Consider the following 21,810-nt stretch of genomic DNA (forward strand, 5'->3'; position numbering starts at 1 on the left):
CGACTGCTTCATCAAACGAGTTAGAAATAAACAATATTTGTTTGAAAATGAGATTGACACACTAATATTTTACTTTGAACTACGTGAAAAGCAATTAAAAAGTGTTTTTACCTCTCATTTTACCATTTCATTTGCACTTGGTTTGTTGGAGCTTTGGAGGTGCCTCTTCCTCTTCGATTTTCATCAGTTGATTTCGGGAGATTCTGTGGACGATTCTCGGCGCCGTCTGGACCAGGTAGGAGCTAAACCCTAGCTCTTTCTTTTCATGGTTTCCTTTTTGTATTTTGTGCCTCTTTTCCTGTTTTTCTGAGCCCCTGGGGTTTCATGAGCTCGTTTTCCTATCAACGCACCCTGTGCCTAGCGAAACCTGCGCTGAATGTCAGCCAGTATGAAGGCAGTTTGACATTCAACGCAAGTGAACCACTCCTGCAGGTGCGTTGGGCGAAAAAGAGGAACTTGTTGCACATTTCTTGATGAAAATTTTGCATGTTTTGCATCAAAATCAGGATCTTACTCCTTCTCTTGTTTGTTTTGCAGGGATCTTTGAGCAAAATGACCCTTACATGGCGAGAACGAGAGCATGAAGAAGAGGACATGATTGCCCTACATGATCCAGTTACAGTGAACACGCTGAGGAACTGTGGCTTGCTGAAGTTCTTCCGCATCTCTAGCATGAGACAGCAGATCAACCTACTGCAGTATTTGCTCGATGCTTGGGATCCCGACCACCAAGTTTTTCAGATTAGGGGCAAGTCCATCCCCTTGACAGCAGTGGACATCTATTTCTTGACTGATTTGTCTAGGTGAGGTGCCCCCATCTCTTTGTCAGGTTCGGTCCGGGGGAGCGATTCTGTGAGAGATTATGTCCTCCAGTATTGTAGGGAAGGATCTCAGCCGAGTAAAGACGGCAAGATCGTCATCCGCGATGTCACCGACAGGCCCCTCAGGGCTATCTTGTTTACTTTTGGTAGGATGGCCGGTAGCGCTTCTCTTCATGTAGCCAACAGGTCCTATATGCAGCATGCCTTGGAATGCCTCCAACCGAAATTGTTCAACTGGTGTGATGCAGTACTTCTGGTGATGAAAGAACAGCTGACCAAGGTAAAGACCGGAAGATTGAAGAACTTTGGGTTCGGTTCTATTTTGACCGCCTTTGCCTTGGAGAGGATACCACTGATGCAGCCTCAGTACATTGCACTTGACTTACCTTCTCCTACCGAACCACGTATGCAGAGATGGGTTGTTCATATGTCTCGGCATGCAGGCCAGTCTCAGATTTCCTTTTCTGGTACCTTCTTCAGGTGGTTCAATCGTCAGGAGATGTTTTATGCCGAGTATCCATATGTTGGCATGGATTTCCGGGGTGATCCGGATTTAGTACTGCCGGCTGGCGAGCAGTGGGGTGCTATTGGTAAAATCTCTGACCATATCACTGTTTATTGTTTTTGTTTATAATGTTCTTGTGCTTTATTCTATCAAGACTTTAATCAAACTCATGTGTACATGCAGATGTTGGTCCTGTTGGCCCAGTAGCCCGTCTGAGAGTGCCAGCTGTCGCCCCAGCAGGAGAGGCTGCCGGGAGAGTTATTCTTCGCGATCTTGATGTGGCTGAGACTCTTTCAGCTGTGCAGGAGCAGGTCGAGAGCCTTACTCTCGGTATTCCAGATGTGAGGATTGACGAGTTGCCGTTGCAGCTACAACGGCATACTACTGGTGTGCCCAGACGATGGACTCGTCTCTTGCGCATGATTGCACAGGCCGTGACTTGCTATCACGAGCATCATTAGACTAGGGTGCCCCCTAGCATTTTGAGTTTTTGGGTCATATGACCGATTTTGTCTTGGTTACAGAACATTATATGTAAACCATAAACAGCTATATATATTTTTGATTTTCGGAGTTTTATTCTGGTTTATGTGATCCATATGTGAAACATTGATGATGCTTTTCTTTTTATCAATTTTGCAAATGTCTATCTAACACATAGTTTGCTAATGAGTCAGTTAATGTGTTTAAGTTTCTGGAAATGTGTTGATATTGAATAAAATCAAATTGTCTTTCCAAAATCTTAACCCTTAGGAACTTGCGATAAATAGCTGGATTTCGGACAGAGTAGATACCAGTGAGTTGCAGTATTACGAGTTGTGAGTCTAGCCTGACGATTAGTCGGCGTATACCATGGGTGATGGCATCAGAGAGTAGTTCTATCAACGCGCTATACTCAGCGAAGTTATTCGTTGATTGACCAATACATACACCTCTGAAACTTACTAACTCGCCACTTGGATAAAAAATGGCCCAGGCTGCGGAGGATAGGTTCCGCGAACTACGACTCGCTCCGTCGGCATATCCAACATACGGTTCCAATGGATTTGACATCTGCAATAAATGTAAAAAGTGGATTACTTAACCAAAATAAACACTTTAGCGAAAACAAAAATGTAACAAAAGCATACAGGTTACTATTAGGCATAGTAACGCTTGAGGTACAACCCGTTACGAGGTTGCGCCAGTGGAATTCCCTCATAATCCATTAACTCGTAGGCTCCTTTTGCTAATACCCTTTTAACAATATAGGGGCCCATCCATAAAGACTTAAATTTACCAACTCCCAATTTATCAGATTCTTGGTCGTAAAGCAAGACCAAATCACCTTCTGAGAAGACACGGGGTTTGACATTCTTATCGAACTGCGCCTTGACTCGTTTCTTATGGGCTTCGTTAGCCAATGTGGCGTCACGACGGGTTTCATCCAATTGGATTAACTCCAAGAAACGAGCCTCTTCTTCTGAAGTTCCGGGGAGGAGATCAATTGCGAGTTTAAGAGACGAGATTTCACACTGGATTGGTAGGATTGCTTCCAGGCCATACACCAGTTGGAAAGGTGTGAATCCAGTTGCATTCCTTACCGATGTTCGGTAGGCCCACAAGCGTTACTATCCCCAGTGGAGTCGCCAATTTGTTGTGGGGAAAAATGCCTATGCAAGACGATCCTATCCACCTAATGTGTGATAGTGCCTTAGCAACAAACAGAAACAACTATTCTAGTATTCTTCCTTTATGAATTGAGAATGAAGAGAGATCGATGGACTAATCGGTGTCTTCCGTTTGTCCCTCGATCCGGTTTCTCTTCTCTTTGAGAGTTCCCAGCTACTTGCCTTCTCGCTCGCCCAGCTTCAACAGGTTCCTGCAAGATCACAAGAAGGGAACACCACACAAAGACATAGATTCATATTCATAACTAGTTTAGGATTATAAATAAACCAAATACACTAATGCAGTCATACATCAAAGACACATCAGCATATAGGAGAAACCAAGATAGCTTTATTGATGAATAACAAGGTTCAGGAGGAGATACAACCAAGAGAGTTCCAATCCAGCATCTACCTCCTAGCGAATGAAATTCCTATCTTCACCTCCCTTCAAAGCATTAAGCACCCAATGATTCCAATCTCAAACCAACAGCAATTCTTTGCAATAACAAAATTCCAGCCTCTAGATCTCATGGAGAAGAGATCCATATATAGATGTTTGGAGTGAGGATGAGTCAGCTTGTGATCTGACTAGTTTCCTCTCTCTTTGTCAGTTCTTACTTCCACTTGGAGACTAAGAGCCTCTTACTCATCACTTAGTCGAACTCAGCAAGGCAAGTGTCATGGAGGAAGATTCTGGAAGCTTCCACAGTCTTGACACCTCTCACAAGAGACCCTGACATTTGTCATTTCCCGCTCAGCGCACCCTGGTAGTGCTTCCACCTGCGTTGCAATGCAACTAGCCAGTGTAGCCTCTGCATTTCAACGCAGGCAGCTAGTGGAGCTTCTGAATTGATCTTGAATTGACTTGTTTTTGAGCAGTTTCTGGTGGATAACTTTTGTGAATTGTTGTGGCTTGTTAGCCTTGTTCCTCTAGAGGTAGGAACAACATGTTTAGAGACTTTGGATCCCTTGGATTATGGACATTTCATGCTTATAGCTGTAAGGCACAAAAATGTCTATAACAATTTGGATCCATTTTTGGGCCAAACGCCAACAAAGCTAACAGTATGCATGTAAAATGCATAAGCACATTTGTCCCAGGAATTTAACTCACAAACGAGTCAAATCTTCATTTAGAATATGGTTAAGGCCCCTTTCTTAATCTCTGCAGAATAATTTATAGACTAACCGAGTCTAACCCTTAATCCATCCTTTCCTTTCTATCGGGACTCATTCACCCTCAAAACCTTAGTTTAAACCTTAAGCCGCATATAATCAAACTCCACACTTTGCTTTGATATATCGGACTTAACCACAAAACCCTCTCTCAGCACTTTATTTCTATTATGCCCTTTTAATAGAAATACACATAAACATTCATAAACTTACCTTTTCTCCTTTTTCCTCAGTCCTTGCCAGACTTCAAAAAGAATGAACTTGCGTTCATAAATCGTCGGGTCCACACATTCGGTCCATCGCATTCCCGCTGCACTCTCCATTCACCGATCGCCAATCAAACCGATCTCTGCCGTCCATTTCTTTCTCCGATCCAATGGCCGATGTCTTTTCCTGCTCAATCTAATTTGCGTGACACTCCTCTGTCGTTGATCTATGCTTAATGGATCTTACGGTCCACAGTGATTTCGGGTGGACAAATAGCACGAGGATTAACCGCCCAATCAAGCGGTTTCCTCTCTCCTCCTCGCTGCTACGTGTCGCTCGATAAGTGGAATCGGGTGACTACCCTCTAATACCACTTACCACTTCTTCGTCACCTGAAATACCACTTAAGGTTTTGAGAAACCACCTCTTCACTGCGTTATGTTTTGTGCTCTTCCACTGTGCGATGACCGTCGATCTGTTGATCTGTCAATCGGATGGTCGACATCTATTTCCTTCGCCATTCCTCCATCAAGGTTCCCCGATCCTCAGTGGTTTGATCTAGACTGTTGATCTCTGAGATCAAACAGCTCCTATGCATTGATGATTCGCCTCTTCGTTCGTCCCTTTACTTTGACTTTACTTCGTTTCTTCAGTGTTTACCCTATGGTTTCAGGTTTTCTTCAAAGGTTTCGTACTTCCGCTTCCGCTATTCAACTCAATCTTGAGCTTGACCTCTGCGAATTCTCACATTGCAGTCTCTCTAGAGCTTCACTCTGATCCTTCAACTAGATTCAAAAGACCCACTATGATTCCTCTGAATCATTCTCCTCTCTGTGTTTCACCGAATTCTACCTGCACACAACTATTATAGAATTATGATTCACTATAATTCAACACTCGAAACACACTTATACATGGTTGAAATTAACCTCCATATTTATAAATATAGCAACGATTATAGAATGAAACTCTCTGTCTCTTAGGCCTGATATTCAATATCAGTGGCCTCCTCTCCACACTCTGCCCGTAGGCTTACATTTATACCAGAAAGGTTTTATTGAACTAATTCTGGTTCAAATCCTTAATCTACTGAACTAACTCCTAAATTTCTTCTGTGTCCACTTCTAACTCTAGTTAATCCCTAAGAATCCTCTCTAGTTCCTCGAATCATGAAACTACCTTAAGAGTTATAATTGACTTCCAACTCTCTTGTCATTATTAACCACTCATGTTCTCCTTCATTTGAGAGCATTTACAAAATGTCTCACATTATCTAATTAATTCCTATCCTACTCACTCAAAAGCCTAAATATTACATTAAGTCAACACTTAGGAATCCAACTTCCTTAAAACATATGACCCCGTATATCTACTAAAATACAATGATTTTCTCTTGGGTTGAATGCTCCTGCATCAAATCATCTCCGAAAATCCTTGAGAAAATGACAGAACAAAGAATGAAAGATTAGGCAGGTGATATTGTAATGAATGATGATGGCATCTCACAAAGCAATATGATAGGCGCACTCACTTCAATGATTCTTGAACATTGGTGTGGTGCTGAAACTGAGATATCGTACAAACACTCACAGATTTTGATGAATCTGAAATGTAAAAAGATGTCACAGTATGAATATTTCCATAGAGATTGGGTACAAAGAATATATGAAGTAAAGGATAGCAAAAATCTCTTATGGAAACATATATACCTTGCTGCTCTCCCCTCCAAGTTTGTATACTACTTAAAGATTCAGGAAGTATTTCAGAATCCATATGAATCTTATACTTGGGGAGAAATTTATTGCATCATCACAAAAGCTTTAGTTGGTTTATGCAATAATACTCTTACTGTCCTTCAGATCAGATTTGATAGGATCATGCTTCCTCGCTTCTCCCAACCTCTCTCGTTACACCGCGCGTTGATGCTGTGAAGGTCACAATGCACAGGCAATCAGAGATTTTAGTTGGTAATGTGTAATTGAAATTGTAATTTTTCAGAGCTCAGCAAAGTTTAAAATTTGTTTAAAGTGATTGAGGGAGAGTGGCAAGTGAAAAGCGTGAAAAGGTAAGTTACATGGTGTATTTTAGAGTTAAAAATTAAATTATTTTATTAATATGTTTGTATTGTTGAGGATTTTTAATGATATAAAAAGGTTATGTTAATGTGGAAATAAAATATTTATTTGTTAAATTTTATTTTAAGTATTTTTTGTGTAGTCTAATTTATAGATGAAATGGCTTTTTCTAGAGTATTTTTCTGATTAATTTTAATCAAAAATCAACAGAGATTTTTGAAAAATCGAGTTTGAGTTGTTTAATTTGTATACTTGCAGTGCCCCGGGGGTTTTTTAGAGTGTTGAATCCATTTATGCATTCAAAACTGTCTTTTAAACAACAAAAATCATAATTTTGCTTGAGATTGTATTGTCGGATTTCGGTGAAAAGGAAATTTCATATATAAGTTAGACTACACCTTTTTTTTGTCAGTCAAGGAAATTTCAACATATTATCAGAGAAAAGCAACTTACATACAGAACATCTACAACTCTCTCCACTTCACTTTAACTAGATTTGTTAGCAAGGAGAGTAAGACAAAAACTTAAGAGATGTGCCCATTCATTAGATATATCCCATGGGAAACCTGCAATTTGCATATCAAGGAGGGGGATTTTGAGCTTGACCACCCAGAGCAACTAGAGGGTCGTGACCTTCATGGACATGATAGTCAATCTGAGCCAAACACACCTCAATTTCATCCATTCTCTCATTATTACGGTGTTGGTTGCGTCTCATTGAAGCCAACTGCTCTAGAATCTATCTCTGACTGTACTACAGATCGTTGATGTAGGCCACGATCTCGTTCTCATCATCGTACCTGTGTTTGCGGAGGATGTCGAGGTTGGCCTAGATATCCCTCAATTGATCAACTACTCTACCAAGGGAGGGAAATTTTTTTACGCGACCTAGAGAGTGGGCCTAGGCATGCACTACCTCACCTACCACATCCACACCTCCCACCTCATCCTTGTTCATCTCCTCTGCCTTTTCATCTTAAGCACCTTGCTACCCACAAAAGCCACCCCCTCATCAAGCACGCCCACATTGGTGTATCATCGTTGTCACCTGCACCCGATGGACTCCCTGCTAAGGCCATGCACGAGGGGAAAGCCCCACTTGAGGACCACCTTATGGAGAGACACACTGCACCACACTCGTCCTGACCCTGGCACAAGAACAGACTTTCCCCAAGAGACGAGACGAGCCCATAACCCCAAATACCATCGAAATTGACAAAATTGACAACACAATGAAATGACAACACCAAGATCGAAAATACCTTTAACCAAAGGACCAACGGTTACTTGGATTGTTGTTTCCCACTCCCTCCTCAAACAACCACCGCACCTTTGGAATGGCAAGAGTTGAGCAAGCCCCAAAATTCTGACCATGCTAAGTAGAGAGAAATTCTCCCAACTGCACAGAATTCCATCCATAAGCTAGAGGCCTCCCTTACACCTAGACCAACCACCAATAGACCACAGACTCAAAACCCACTGCTCATATTGTTTCTCATGACACACTAGGAAAACATCAACATGAACCATGAATAAAACCCAAAAGGACGAAATTGTCTTTGTAGTTTCCTTCGCACTATAGAGCTGAGGCTATGAGGTTAGACACCCTTTGGTTGAACCAAGTGCAACTACAAAACGACCAGATAGAGCCAATCCCCAATCAAGCAATGACCAAGGATCCAAAATGACGACTTGGTCGACTCCTACTTGTAGTGTTTCCTTCGCATACCACCTTGTAACAATTTCATAGACCTAGCTTAGCTCTCCAAAGATATCCTTTGAATGAACCGAGCAAGTGCAACCTTCCACACTACAACTTTTCATCTCCTAAATGACATTTTTGCTCAATGTAAGTATCGCCACGGGAATAAGAACTAACATGATCTGCAAAACATTCATCGAAAAGCCACTTGATCTCTTGTACTTGTCATACCCTGAGTTCATTACCGCTGCGTGGGAAAACTTGAATTGCCTCAAAACAACTCGCTTACCAAGTCTGTCACCCCAACAAAGATATTATAAGTATATTTTAAAATAATTATTATTATTATTTAATTATGCCGTAAGGCGTTTCCCTCTGAAATAAACTCTCCAAACTGCTGTCGTGTCAAAATATGTGCCATTCGATTTGGTTGTTAGACGATCGGGTAATCATTAACCGTTGATTTGAATTGCGCAATGCCAGGCGCGAGGCTCCATACGAACCGTCAACTGTCTTTCAACAAGATACGTTGCGGTGAGCACAGACGAGAAGGTGAGGCGCATGGGGAGGCGAGACATCGTGGTGGTGTGGAGGGGGACTGATACAGAGATACCCATTTGGGTAAAAGGTTTCCTGTTTATGATGGTGGAAGACGTTTGTACACAGCTGGGCCATTGCCCTTTACCTCAAAATAATTCAACATCTTGCTTGTTGAGGGGGACGATGGACATGGTGGTCCAATAAGGGAGCGTCAGTTCAAGATACTTATAAATTTTAGGTCAATTCCTATCTGGGAGGGAGGATGATGCTCCGCATGAAGCCCTGCAAGTTCTTGATATTATTCTATGTGAGCCACCAACTGAAAGGTACATTCCTGTTGGCAGATCATTTTATTCTGGTGACCTGGGGGCAAAGTAGTCCCTTGGAGAGGGATTGGAAAGCTGGCGTGGGTTTTACCAAAGTTTAAGGCCAACCCAAATGGATTATCTCTCAATATTGATATGTCTTCAACTGTATTCATTGAGTCATTACCTATGGTTGATCTTGTTTCACAACTGTTGGATAAGGATGTGAGAGCAATACCGTCTCCATGTTGTACAAAGAGATTGATCAACACAGGCTTCTTTAGTTATCTGGATGTATGTTTCAATTGCCTCGTAAGGAACGAAGGAATCGTCTCTGAGTGTTGGGGTTGCTTCTCGAAGTAGTGAGGGGCTGAACCATGCTTTCCTTTGGTCTGTGTCTCAGTCAACAATACTTTGTAAGTGATTTTGAAACTTTTGTAACGACATCTTACAATATTCCCGTAGCTAAAATTCATTTGATTGAGCTGAAAATTGCGCATGACTTAGCATCATCCCAATGCATAAAATTTAGTTGAGATCGAGAAAATAACCGGTGGCTTCGTAACGCAAATTGGCAGAGGAGGATTTGAGCGTCTACGCCATGCATGTCTCTATGCCATCTAAGTACTGTCAAAAACATCGAAACAAGGAGAGGAGGAACCCTCAACAGAGGCATATATTATTGCTTGAGAGGTATATATAATTGCTTGATTGATTAAGGTCTCATGTTTTCATATATAAAAAACAAAAAATTGTCATTAAAAATAAAATGTCAAAAATTTTTTTGTCATAAAAATTAAATGGTTTGATCTCTCTTTGGGCAGTTTTGGAGAAATGTGTGAAAACAAAACAGTGACACGTGGGAAAAACAAGGTATAATATAAGTTTCTTTGCGTTCGAAATTCCACCATAAATTCGTGTGTCGTTTGTGGCATATTGTGGTGAAGGAGAATTATAAATATTGGTTTACCATTATATGTCCATGGTAAACTTCCCTTTAATGCTCTATTATGTGCAACCTTGTGTTTGATAGGAAAAAACAATTTCTAAATCACTATATGTCCACTCGTTTTAACTAACAATCTTGTTATTGAACAGGACCAAATGTTTTAGAGAAGTGACCGACTCAAAAACAAGACTCGACATTCCATTGAATGCAAGCCATGAATTAGAGTATCTATAATATCTGGGAGAGAACCGGTGGATACATATGTCTCTGAGCTGGGGAAAATAGTCATATCCTCTCGTATGTAAGCTTTGTTCATGTAAATATATTCATATTTGTGGGTATGAAGATATTGGAGAACTAGAAATGTAGTGGTGTTGTGGATTTTGAATTTTATCTCTCGGGGAGATAAATGATTTTGTTAGTAAATATTGAAATCTTTTGGGATGAATAAGTGGTAAAATAGGTCAATATGAGCAGAGTGTGGAAACTAGCGGAGTTGGCCATGCTGGGAATAAAAATCCAACACAATGAAAGACAAGCAACGAATGGAGTTATAAGTGAATTGAAAAACAACAATCGAATGAAATACAAACAACGAATAAAGTTGTAAGTGAATTGAAGAAAAGACATTTGATTTATTAGGGAAACTGATTCACTGGATCACAAATCTGTCCATGATCAAATCTTTTATGTGGCTCTAGCATCATACTAGACTAACAACTCATCTCCAAAGTATCTATATTCTCAAACTTATATCACCTACTTACATAGGTTGGGTTTCTATGGTCATAAAATATTCACTCTTTATCCTGAGAATATAAGATTTGTGAGAATCTCGCAACAACCTTTAACTAACACAGTTTAAGGTTAGTTAAAATGCTATGGTATAATACAGTTCAAGTGCTATGGTATTATGGATTATCCATTTTTGTTGTTATTAATTAATAAACAAATCTTAAATTTAATTTTAATGATCGTGTGATTTTCACGAAGAAATTAGATCGTCTCTTTTAATTACGCCGTAAGGCGTTTCCCTCTGAAATGAACTCTCCAAACTGCTGTCGTGTCAAAATATGTGCCATTCGATTTGGTTGTTAGACGATCGGGTAATCATTAACCGTTGATTTGAATTGCGCAATGCCAGGCGTGACGCTCCATACGAACCGTCAACCGTCTTTCAACAAGATACGTTGCGGTGAGCACAGACGAGAAGGTGAGGCGCCTAGCATCATACTAGACTAACAACTCATCTCCAAAGTATCTATATTCTCAAACTTATATCACCTACTTACATAGGTTGGGTTTCTATGGTCATAAAATATTCACTCTTTATCCTGAGAATATAAGATTTGTGAGAATCTCGCAACAACCTTTGACTAACACAGTTTAAGGTTAGTTAAAATGCTATGGTATAATACAGTTCAAGTGCTATGGTATTATGGATTATCCATTTTTGTTGTTATTAATTAATAAACAAATCTTAAATTTAATTTTAATGATCGTGTGATTTTCACGAAGAAATTAGATCGTCTCTTTTAATTACGCCGTAAGGCGTTTCCCTCTGAAATGAACTCTCCAAACTGCTGTCGTGTCAAAATATGTGCCATTCGATTTGTTTGTTAGATGATCGGGTAATCATTAACCATTGATTTGAATTGCGCAATGCCAGGCGCGACGCTCCATACGAACCGTCAACCGTCTTTCAACAAGATACGTTGCGGTGAGCACAGACGAGAAGGTGAGGTGCCTGGGGAGGCGAGACATCGTGTTGGTGTGGAGGGGGACTGTGACGCAGCTCGAGTGGATGGAGGATTTTTAGGATATTCTCCATCCCCTGGGAGAGGTGGGTAGCCTGCACGAGAATTCATCAGTAAAGGTGGAGCGAGGGTTTCTGAACATATATACCTAAAGGACCACAACACGGGATACAACAAGCTCAACACATCCGAGCAGGCAATGAAGGAGCTCAGCCGCTTGGTGGATGTGTATACGCAGAAAGGAGAAGACGTGAGTATCACCATGACCGGTCACAGCCTCGGCGGTGCCCTCGCTCTGCTCAGCGCTTACGAGGTCGCAGCGAAGGGCCTTAATTTGCTGAAAACTGATCCCGACAGGAACGTCCCTGTGACTGTGTTCTCTTTCGGAGCTCCGAGAGTGGGCAACCGGGCTTTCAAAGACAGATTGGAGGCTATGGGGGTTAAGGTTTTGCGCATGGTGAGCGAACAGGAAATGGTTCCCAAGATGCCCGGGATCATCTTCAACGAAGGGATGGAAAAATTCGAGCGACTGATGAAGCCGTTGCTTGACCGTTTCCCCTGGACATACGCTCACGTTGGAGTGGAAATCAAGTTGGATCACGGACGTTCGCCTTCTTTGAAACCAAATCTCGACCCTGCAGATTATCACAACCTGGAGGGATATCTTCATTTGTTGGATGGGTACGAGAGCTGGTGCGCCCCATTCCGATCAGGGGATGCCAAACGAGACGTGGCGTTGGTGAACAAGGCTTCCGACATGCTGAGGCCGGAGTTAATGGTGGCGGGGAACTGGTATCAATTGGAGAACAAGGGCCTCGTCCGCAACTCGTATGGAAGATGGGTGCAGCCTGAACGAGAAGCCGAGGATATCCCATCTCCTAACCACGTACTAGTGCAAGAGTCTCTGGGTTTCAAGGTTCCAATATAGTGAATGTGTACAGATCAATGTGTGAAAGTAATGCATTTTCGCTATTTTTTATATATAAAAAGAGTATCTTAGTTTTTAGGAATGCATTTTTCGAGACTCTAATTAGCAAGGCATGTTGGAACTAAAAAGCGAAACAAATTCCGATCATTTACAGTCTGTCAATATGATCTTTCAAAAGAAAATATCGCTGTTACAGACATGAACAGTGCTACTAAAGAGCATATTAACTCTCAAATATTCAAAGAAAAATTTAGAAAATATGGAAGCTGCAGCATATTAACTTTCGAATATTCAAAATCTAAGTTCTGAAAAATTTAGAAAATATGAAAGCTGCCGGAGTAGACCCTGTTGTCTTGTATATATGAAGCTTAGGAGATGACTCCAGGTGTTCCAATCACACCTTTTTTGGAAAGCATATCTGTAATATGGTTTTTCAATGTGTGTAAAGCATATCTGTAATATGGTTTTGCAATGTGTGTAAAGCATATCTGTAATATGGTTTTCGTTTCAGGAAAATGTGTGCAAATGAGATGTGCTGAAAGGTAAATTTTATGGATTTAATACGTTTCATCCCGTATGACATCACTGGAGGCCGAAAGCAATTGAGCCTTTTTATCCCATCAATGCAACTTTTTAAATCCCCAAATACCTGAATATCTTTGATGTTGAGCCACTGAAACAAGTATAAAAAACCCGAGATGCAATAATTTATGCCCAGTTATTAGTACCCTACCACCTTAAAAACATGTTTATGTTGTATATATGGCCGTAGTACCAGCTGAGATATGTCAAAATAATAATATGGTATAAAAACTCTTATAAAGGTTCATAGTTGTGTGTATGAAAGATATATAATTTATCAGTTCTGTTGAACATATAAAAACCAGTCACAAAGTTTATAATATAGAGAAAATAAGATTGTCCTCCTGATAATCCGCAATCAAAGAAAAAGCATGTAAATTTCTTTGAAGAAAAACTGACTTTATTACATTCTTTGAAGAAAAACTGATTTTATTACATTGTTCCAAGAATTGTTGATCCTTTTGTTTAAATAGCCTTGTTGTGCCTTTGTCCATTTGAATTGGATGCGGAGGAATTGTTTGGATGGCCAAAAGTGGTAGGAATCTGGGCAAAATAATTTCAAAATTTCTTGTAGATGCAGTGTTTGAATTTTATTTTTGATAATAGAAATAGATTCAGCACCATCAGTAGAAATAGATTCAGCACCATCAAAAACGTCTAGGACACTTAAAATTTTGAAATTTAACAACTATAACTTGGATTTACAAAAATATTTACCACATATTTTCTAAATATAACCTAAATTTCCATAACAATCCAGACAATTCCTCAGCTAGTTAAACTATGGCATTTAGATTTGTTCTTACACAATTCATGGATCCTTTGATTCTATGCATGTGATGAAAACTGATAGGAGAGGCATGAGATTTGAAATCATATTTTGATATATTGATAACAAGGTGTAGTTTCTTATTTCAAATGTTCCATTAATCAATCTATAATAAGTTTGGAATTTCTAGGTGATATTTTTTTCCTTTTCCATTAAGATATTTAGAGAAAATAATTGTGGATAATTGTTTCACACTGTGTCTATATTTACACAGAATAAAAATTGGAGTATGAATTGTTTATAAAAATTCAGCCTCCCATCCATCCTTTTGATGTGTCTCGTCACGCGGCTCTATTTTCAGTTTTACTTTACATATTTATTGCCTAGCATATTTATTTCTTTACATATTTACGCCGTAAGGCATTTCCCTCTAAAATGAACTCTCCAAACTGTTGTCATGTCAAAATATGTGCCATTCGATTTGGTTGTTAGACGATCGGGTAATCATTAACCGTTGATTTGAATTGAGCAATGCCAGGCGCGACGGTCCATACGAACCGTCAACCGTCTTTCACATGCTGCAGGCAACGATAGCAAAACTCGCCGTATTCTGTGCCTGCCGGGAGCAAAAGAGAGGCTCAAACTCTTCAAAGCCGACCTCCGCCAAGAGGGAAGCTTCCATGCTGCCGTTGAGGGTTGTGAGTACATTTTTCATTTGGCAACTATAATGGATTTCGCCATTGAAGCACAGGTATTTTTTAACAACCACCCGAATGCACAACTTCTGGAAACAACGAATTTATTACTGGATTTTGACCCCTTTTTTGGATATAAATTTTCCCTTTTAATGTACTTTTTCTTCAGACACAGATGAATGTTATCGAAGCTGAGGTGAATGGTACTCTTGATATTTTGAGGACTTGCAGTCAGGCAAAGTCTGTGAGGCGTGTAATTTACACATCATCCATAACTGCAGCCTTGCCACTTAATGATGATGGCGAATTCAGGGACTACCTCGATGAATCTTGTTGGACCCCAATCGATATCATGAGACGTGAAAAGCCTATTTTCTGGGTAAGTTCGCTGTTACTACTCACTTCAAAGATTTGTATTAAAAGATCCATAAGTTTATTTTAACTTCAAATATAATCAATCTAGATTTATTAGGGTTAGGGTCCAGAAGATCAAATTTATGAGTTGTAAAGTTGCATGCTCATAATAGATTTAGAATTAGATAAATCTAATCAATCTGGATTTATTAGGGTTAGGGTGCAGAGGATCAAATTTATGAGTTGTAAAATTGTATGCTCATAATAGATTTAGAATTAGATAAATGTAGACCGGTTTTAAAAAGTGATGAAATCCCAAATAATTTTCATATTCCACTGTAAAATGAGCTTCTTAACACAATCTCTTACCCAACACAATCATTATTTTGACTCGACTGTAAAATGAGCTTCTCAACCATTATTTTGAAATTACTTTGAAATGCAAATCTCTTGATATTTAGAAAAATGTAATTTACATTTTTATCTTGTCAAAACAATAAGGAGTAACGAATCACTTGATTTTAAGATGTATTATGTAGCAAAAACATTAGCAGAGCAAGCAGTTCTTCAATATGGGTCAGAGGATCATGGTATTGAAGTTGTGACGATAGCTCCAACTATAGTTGCAAGACCTTTTCTTACACCCACACTTCTGGCCAGCATTGAACAAGCGTTGCCATTCGTCACACGTATGGTATGCGTTCATTAGATATTTGATCTTATTTTTGTAAATTTTGGTGGCTTGGTGTTTCTCTTATGGATTGTTTTATTTCTTTAAGTTTAGGTTGATTATGGATTCTCTGTATCTCATGGGTATAAGCATAGTTTTGTTTCATATCAATAAGATACATGAAATCTGAAATCAATATAAAAATGTTCATTTCATCTAATCTTATATTAAAGTCGCATCTCTGTATCAATGTTGAACATTTTGATTCTCAGTATCCAATGGGTAAGAGCATAATTTTGAGATCTGCCATTAACAGAAAAATGCCCATTTTTCCTGTTCTTATATTAATGTTCACATCTCTCAGGCAACGCTGAACATTTTGAATGGTTAAGGGAGCTTCATGATATCATGGGTTCCATTTTATTAGTCCACACTGAGGATGCTTGTAATGCTCAGATATTCTTGATGGAGCATCCCTCTGCGAGAGGTCGATATATATGTTCAACAGTCCAAAGGTGAGAAATCTCTTCAGAGATGACTTATTGCTTTGACTCACTCTTTCCAATAATCCATCTTTCACAATCTTAGAAATGAACTGTGTATGCAAATAGCCACGCTTACAAAGATAGAATTAGATAGAAATGAGGGTGATGAATATGCAATATACAACCAATTAATAGGATTCTCATTGCTATCATTGTTACAGTCACGCATAAGTCAATGTCATGCAATCAGTGTTACTCTTACAACATCAAAAAATCGTTAAGGATTTGTCACACAAGGTTTCTGTCCTGTGTCAAGGTATTTAGCTATTAGTGCTATTGGTGAAGCTTCAGACCTAGGATCACAACTTGAAGAAAAGAAACTGGTAAAGCCTCCTAATCTGAAGATAAATATCACAGATAACCAAAGAAAAGCTCGGTCTTCTCAAGTAATGGTGCTTCTGAGTTTGCTACTGAGGCATGACAACACAAAATTGTACATTGCTTCCTTTCTATTTTCTGAGGGGCAATGTACACTCTGAGTAGCCACTTGTGATATTAAAATAGTGAGCTCTGAGGTCAATATAATGCTCAGACTTATTGAGAAACAAGAGCTAGAGATATTCAATAGAAAAAGATGGAGATGGGAGTTTCAATGGACAATCTGCTTCAAACAATTTCAGCTCACGAAATCAGGAATCGATTTCAATTATTATGCCTCTATATAATTCATTCTCTGATGAAGGATTCGTGGTAGAAGGACCTTGAAAAAAACCTCATTCCCTAGATTTTGGCAAAGATGATTAGATTTCAGAAATGACAAATCAAACATCCATATCCATCAGTGTTGTTAGATTTATCACTAGCAAAATATAACACTGAAAATTCAAATTCACCAAAGAGTATTTCAGAGGAAAATCATCATGATAATTGAGTAATATGGAGAACAACTACAGATCCGTGCTACCAACGTTTTTCCAGGGAAAATAATCTTGCAAATTGAAACCCAACGACACCCTTTATGAAGAAACCAAAAATACTAGAAACCCTTGTCTTCTCGTCAGATCTACCAAAAGATTCATATAACCGTAAGTAATTTCAATACTCTTCCACAAGAACCCTCAGCAAAAATATCAGCCTTCAACAGTCCAAAGGTGAGAAATCTCTTCAAAGATGACTTATTGCTTTGGCTCACTGTTTCAAATAATCCATCTTTTACAATCTTAGCAATGAACTGTGTATATAACTAAAATCATATGTTATAATGTAAAATAGAGGTCATTTTGTGACAAACCAGTCGATTTGATAGTTCCAATAGCGATGAAAAAGTTGCGATCAATTTCCATAATATCATATTGAAAGTTATACTAAACGCTTCATAACAATGAATTGCTGATCTAATGGATCAAATAGTGAAAATTGAAATAAATCTGATGGTTGTTATTCCATATTGGAATAGAATATGTGAGCACATTAACCCAAAGCTCTTGATCTAATAATCCAATGGTGAAAGGTGAAGAAATATCCAAATTCCATAAGACATCAGAAATTAAGTAAAGTTTAAAAGCAAGTTACACTTTCACTGGATCTGACAGCTCTCATGACCCATGATTGTAGGTCTATATTCATACCATATCGTAACATACATAGAAATTAAAGTCAACTTACACTTTTGATATATTGAAGGGTCAGAGTGAGTTGAGATTGATGGTGAATATTCATATTAGGTTGTAACTTGCAGAGTTTTTAACCATACGTTACATTCCAGTGAATCTAACAATGAATATCAATAATGGTGATTGAATTTTTAAATGGGTGGAGTTAATAGAATTATAACAAGTGGGTTCCACCCAATATTCCCACTATCTGTTATTAGGTCATTTTAAAGGTGGTAATTAATAGAATTTGTACTTACATTTACATTAATGGTTTAAAGTACATCATTTTAATTGTGGTAATTAGTAGAATTTATTATTAATGGTTTAAAGTACATGTTATCACTGGGAATTTTACCGCGCTGTGTAAAGGAAAATCCAAAGGTAACATTGAATTAGTTTTTAGATTGGAAGTGGACCTTTTCAGCTTAGAGAGAGTTATCTCTCATAACTCAGTCACCCTGTGTCACCTCGGTAACTCGTTATTTAATCAGTATAATGGCTAGATATTATGTACGATAAGATTTAAAATGTTGTAAGACAAAGTGAAATATCCATTGGGCATGGAGTTATGATAATTAGCAAGAAATCTGATGGATCCATTTAAAATGTTGTAGGACAGAGTGAAATATCCATTAGGCATGGAGTCATGATAATTAGCCTGAAATCTGATGGATCCTCCATTACCTGGGTATGGATATTAGTGATATTAAGGGTTAAAATGTTGTAGGACAGAGTGAAATATCCATTGAGGATGGAGTCATGATAATTAGCAAGAAATCTGATAGATCCTCCATTACTTGGCTATAGATATTAAGCAGGATAGATGAAACTTTCTTAGATTATCGGTGTAGTTGAAAGTTGAATGGGGATGATAGTCCACTATAGTAGAGAATCCAACGAGGATGAATTCTAAAGTAGTTTTAGAAGGAAATGAAAGTATTTGATTGTAAGAAAATAAAGCATCAATGAGAAATTCTAAAATATTTGCTTTCCAAAAATGAAAGTATTTGATTGTAAGAAAATAAGACATCAATGATAAATTTCAAAATATTTACTTTCAATAAAAGATTGAAGATTACATATAAAATAAAATCACCAAGAAAGAAAAAAATTCAACATAAAGAAATAGATAGGAAAGTAGCATCTCAAGAATCTTTGGACCATAAAATCAAGAATTTTTGGTCCAATCAGATTCAATTTATCTCAAATTTACATAGTAATTTTTTCTCTCTGAAATCGAACCCTTTGTCCTTTTTTTCATCTATTTTATAGAGATATTACATATGTTTTTTCATCTGTTTTATAGAGATATTACATATGTTTTTTCATCTATTTTATAGAGATATTATGTATGTTTCAGATCCAAAATTTGTGGAAAAATATTAACTACGAAATATTCAACACAAAATTGTACACTGCTTCTTTTCTATTTTCTGAGGGGCAATGTACACTCTAGTAGCCACTTGTGATATTAAAATAGTGAGCTTTGAGGTCAATATAATGCTCAGACTTATTGAGAAAAAAGAGCTGGAGATATTCAATAGAAAAAGATGGAGATGGGAGTTTCAATGGACAATTTGCTTCAAACAACTTCAACTCATGGAATCAGGAATCGATTTCAATTATTATGCCTCTATATAATTCATTCTCTAATGAAGGATTCGTGGTAGAAGGACCTTGGAAAAAACCTCGTTCCTCAGATTTTGGCAAAGATGATTAGATTTCAGAAATGAAAAATCAAACACCTGTAACCATCAGTGTTGTTAGATTTATCACCAGCAGAATCTAACACTGAAAATTCAAATTCACCAAAGAGTATTTCAGAGGAAAATCATTGTGATAATTGAGTAATATGGAGAACAACTACAGATCCGTGCTACCAGCATTTTTCCAAGGAAAATAACCTTGCAAATTGAAACCCAACGACACCCTCTATGAAGAAACCAAAAACACCAGAAACCCTTGTCTTCTCGTCAGATCTACCAAAATATTCGTATAACCGTAAGTAATTTCAATACTCTTCCACAAGAATCCTCAGCAAACATATCAGTCTTCAACAGTCCAAAGGTGAGAAATCTCTTCAAAGATGACTTATTGCTTTGGCTCACTGCTTCCAATAATCCATCTTTCACAATCTTAGAAATGAACTGTGTATGCAAATAGCCACGCTTACAAAGATAGAATTAGATAGAAATGATGGTGATGAATATGCAATATACAACCAATCAATAGGATGCTCATTGCTATCATTGTTATAGTCACGCATAAGTCAATGTCATGCAACCAGTGTTACTCTTACAGCATCAACAAATCCTCAAGGATTTGTCACACAAGGTTTCTGTCCTGTGTCATGGTCTTTAGATATTAGTGCTATTGGTGAAGCTTCAGACCTAGTATCACAACTTGAAGAGAAGAAACAGGTAGAGCCTCCTAATCTGAAGATAAATATCACAAATACCCAAAGAAAAGCTCGGTCTTCTCAAGTAATGGTGCTTCTGAGTTTGCTACTGAGGCATGACAACACAAAATTGTACATTGCTTCCTTTCTATTTTCTGAGGGGAAATGTACACTATGAGTAGCCACTTGTGATATTAAAACAGTGAGCTCTGAGGTCAATATAATGCTCAGACTTATTGAGAAACAAGAGCTGGAGATATTCAATAGAAAAAGATAGAGATGGGTGTTTCAATGGACAATCTGCTTCAAACAATTTCAGCTCAGGGAATCAGGAATCGATTTCAATTATTATGCCTCTATATAATTCATTCTCTGATGAAGGATTCGTGGTAGAAGGACCTTGAAAAAAACTCGTTCCTCAGATTTTGGCAAAGATGATTAGATTTCAGAAATGACAAATCAAACATCCATAACCATCAGCGTTGTTAGATTTATCACCAGCAAAATCTAACACTGAAAATTCAAATTCACCAAAGAGTATTTAAGAGGAAAATCATCGTGATGATTGAGTAATATGGAGAACAACTACAGATCCATGCTACGAGCATTTTTCCAGGGAAAATAATCTTGCAAATTGAAACCCAACGACACCCTTTATGAAGAAACCAAAAATACTAGAAACCCTTGTCTTCTCGTCAGATCTACCAAAAGATTCCTATAATCATAAGTAATTTCAATACTCTTCCACAAGAACCCTCAGCAAACATATCAGTCTTCCACAGTCCAAAGGTGAGAGATCTCTTCAGAGATGACTTATTGCTTTGGCTCATTGTTTCCAATAATCCATCTTCTACAATCTTAGAAATGAACTGTGTATGCAAATAGCCACGCTTACAAAGATAGAATTAGATAGAAATGATGGTGATGAATATGCAAAGATGTGGTTGAGTCAGAGATTGCAGACTCAGAGGTTTGCTTTCTTTCTAGATGAAGTTTGGAGAGATGGTTCCTAGTTGATGGAAGAAATTTGGTTTGTTGCTGCTAACCCACCACTCCAACTCGAGACTTGTTGTAAGTTCAAGGAATCGCAAAGTCCTGTCAGAAATTGGAGTTGCGGAGACATCTATAATAAGAATGGGGGATTTTGTAGAAGAGGAAAACTGGCAGCTATTTTTTATTCATCCTTTTCGAATTCCATGATTCAGTTGGGGCTTACTCACGAGGTTCTTCTTCGGTTGTCCACACTCAGAGAAAGTGTTCAACCTTCAGCCAGTTCTTTGTTCTTCATTGGCATATCTGATTACAAGTTATTTTCTTAGTGATATACAACCAATCAATAGGATGCTCATGTCTTTCACAACCATTAATTAATTTTTATGAATAAAAGGTGACTTTAGAAATAAATAAATTCAAATTGAAACTAAATTTGTATGATTTTAAAGTAAATTCAAATTAACTCACATGTACAATTTATAGTGTTCTTCCTACCTCTCCTCTCCTTTGGCTATAGCTTTCCCATTGAGCAACTTGGTAGCTTCATAGTCATGAACAACAATTTATATGCAATATTAATTCAATAATTAAT

The sequence above is a fragment of the Pinus tabuliformis genome, chromosome Q (assembly GCF_031772625.1).
Source record: "Pinus tabuliformis cultivar Carrire ecotype Pingquan chromosome Q, CPIR1, whole genome shotgun sequence".
Taxonomy (NCBI): domain Eukaryota; kingdom Viridiplantae; phylum Streptophyta; class Pinopsida; order Pinales; family Pinaceae; genus Pinus; species Pinus tabuliformis.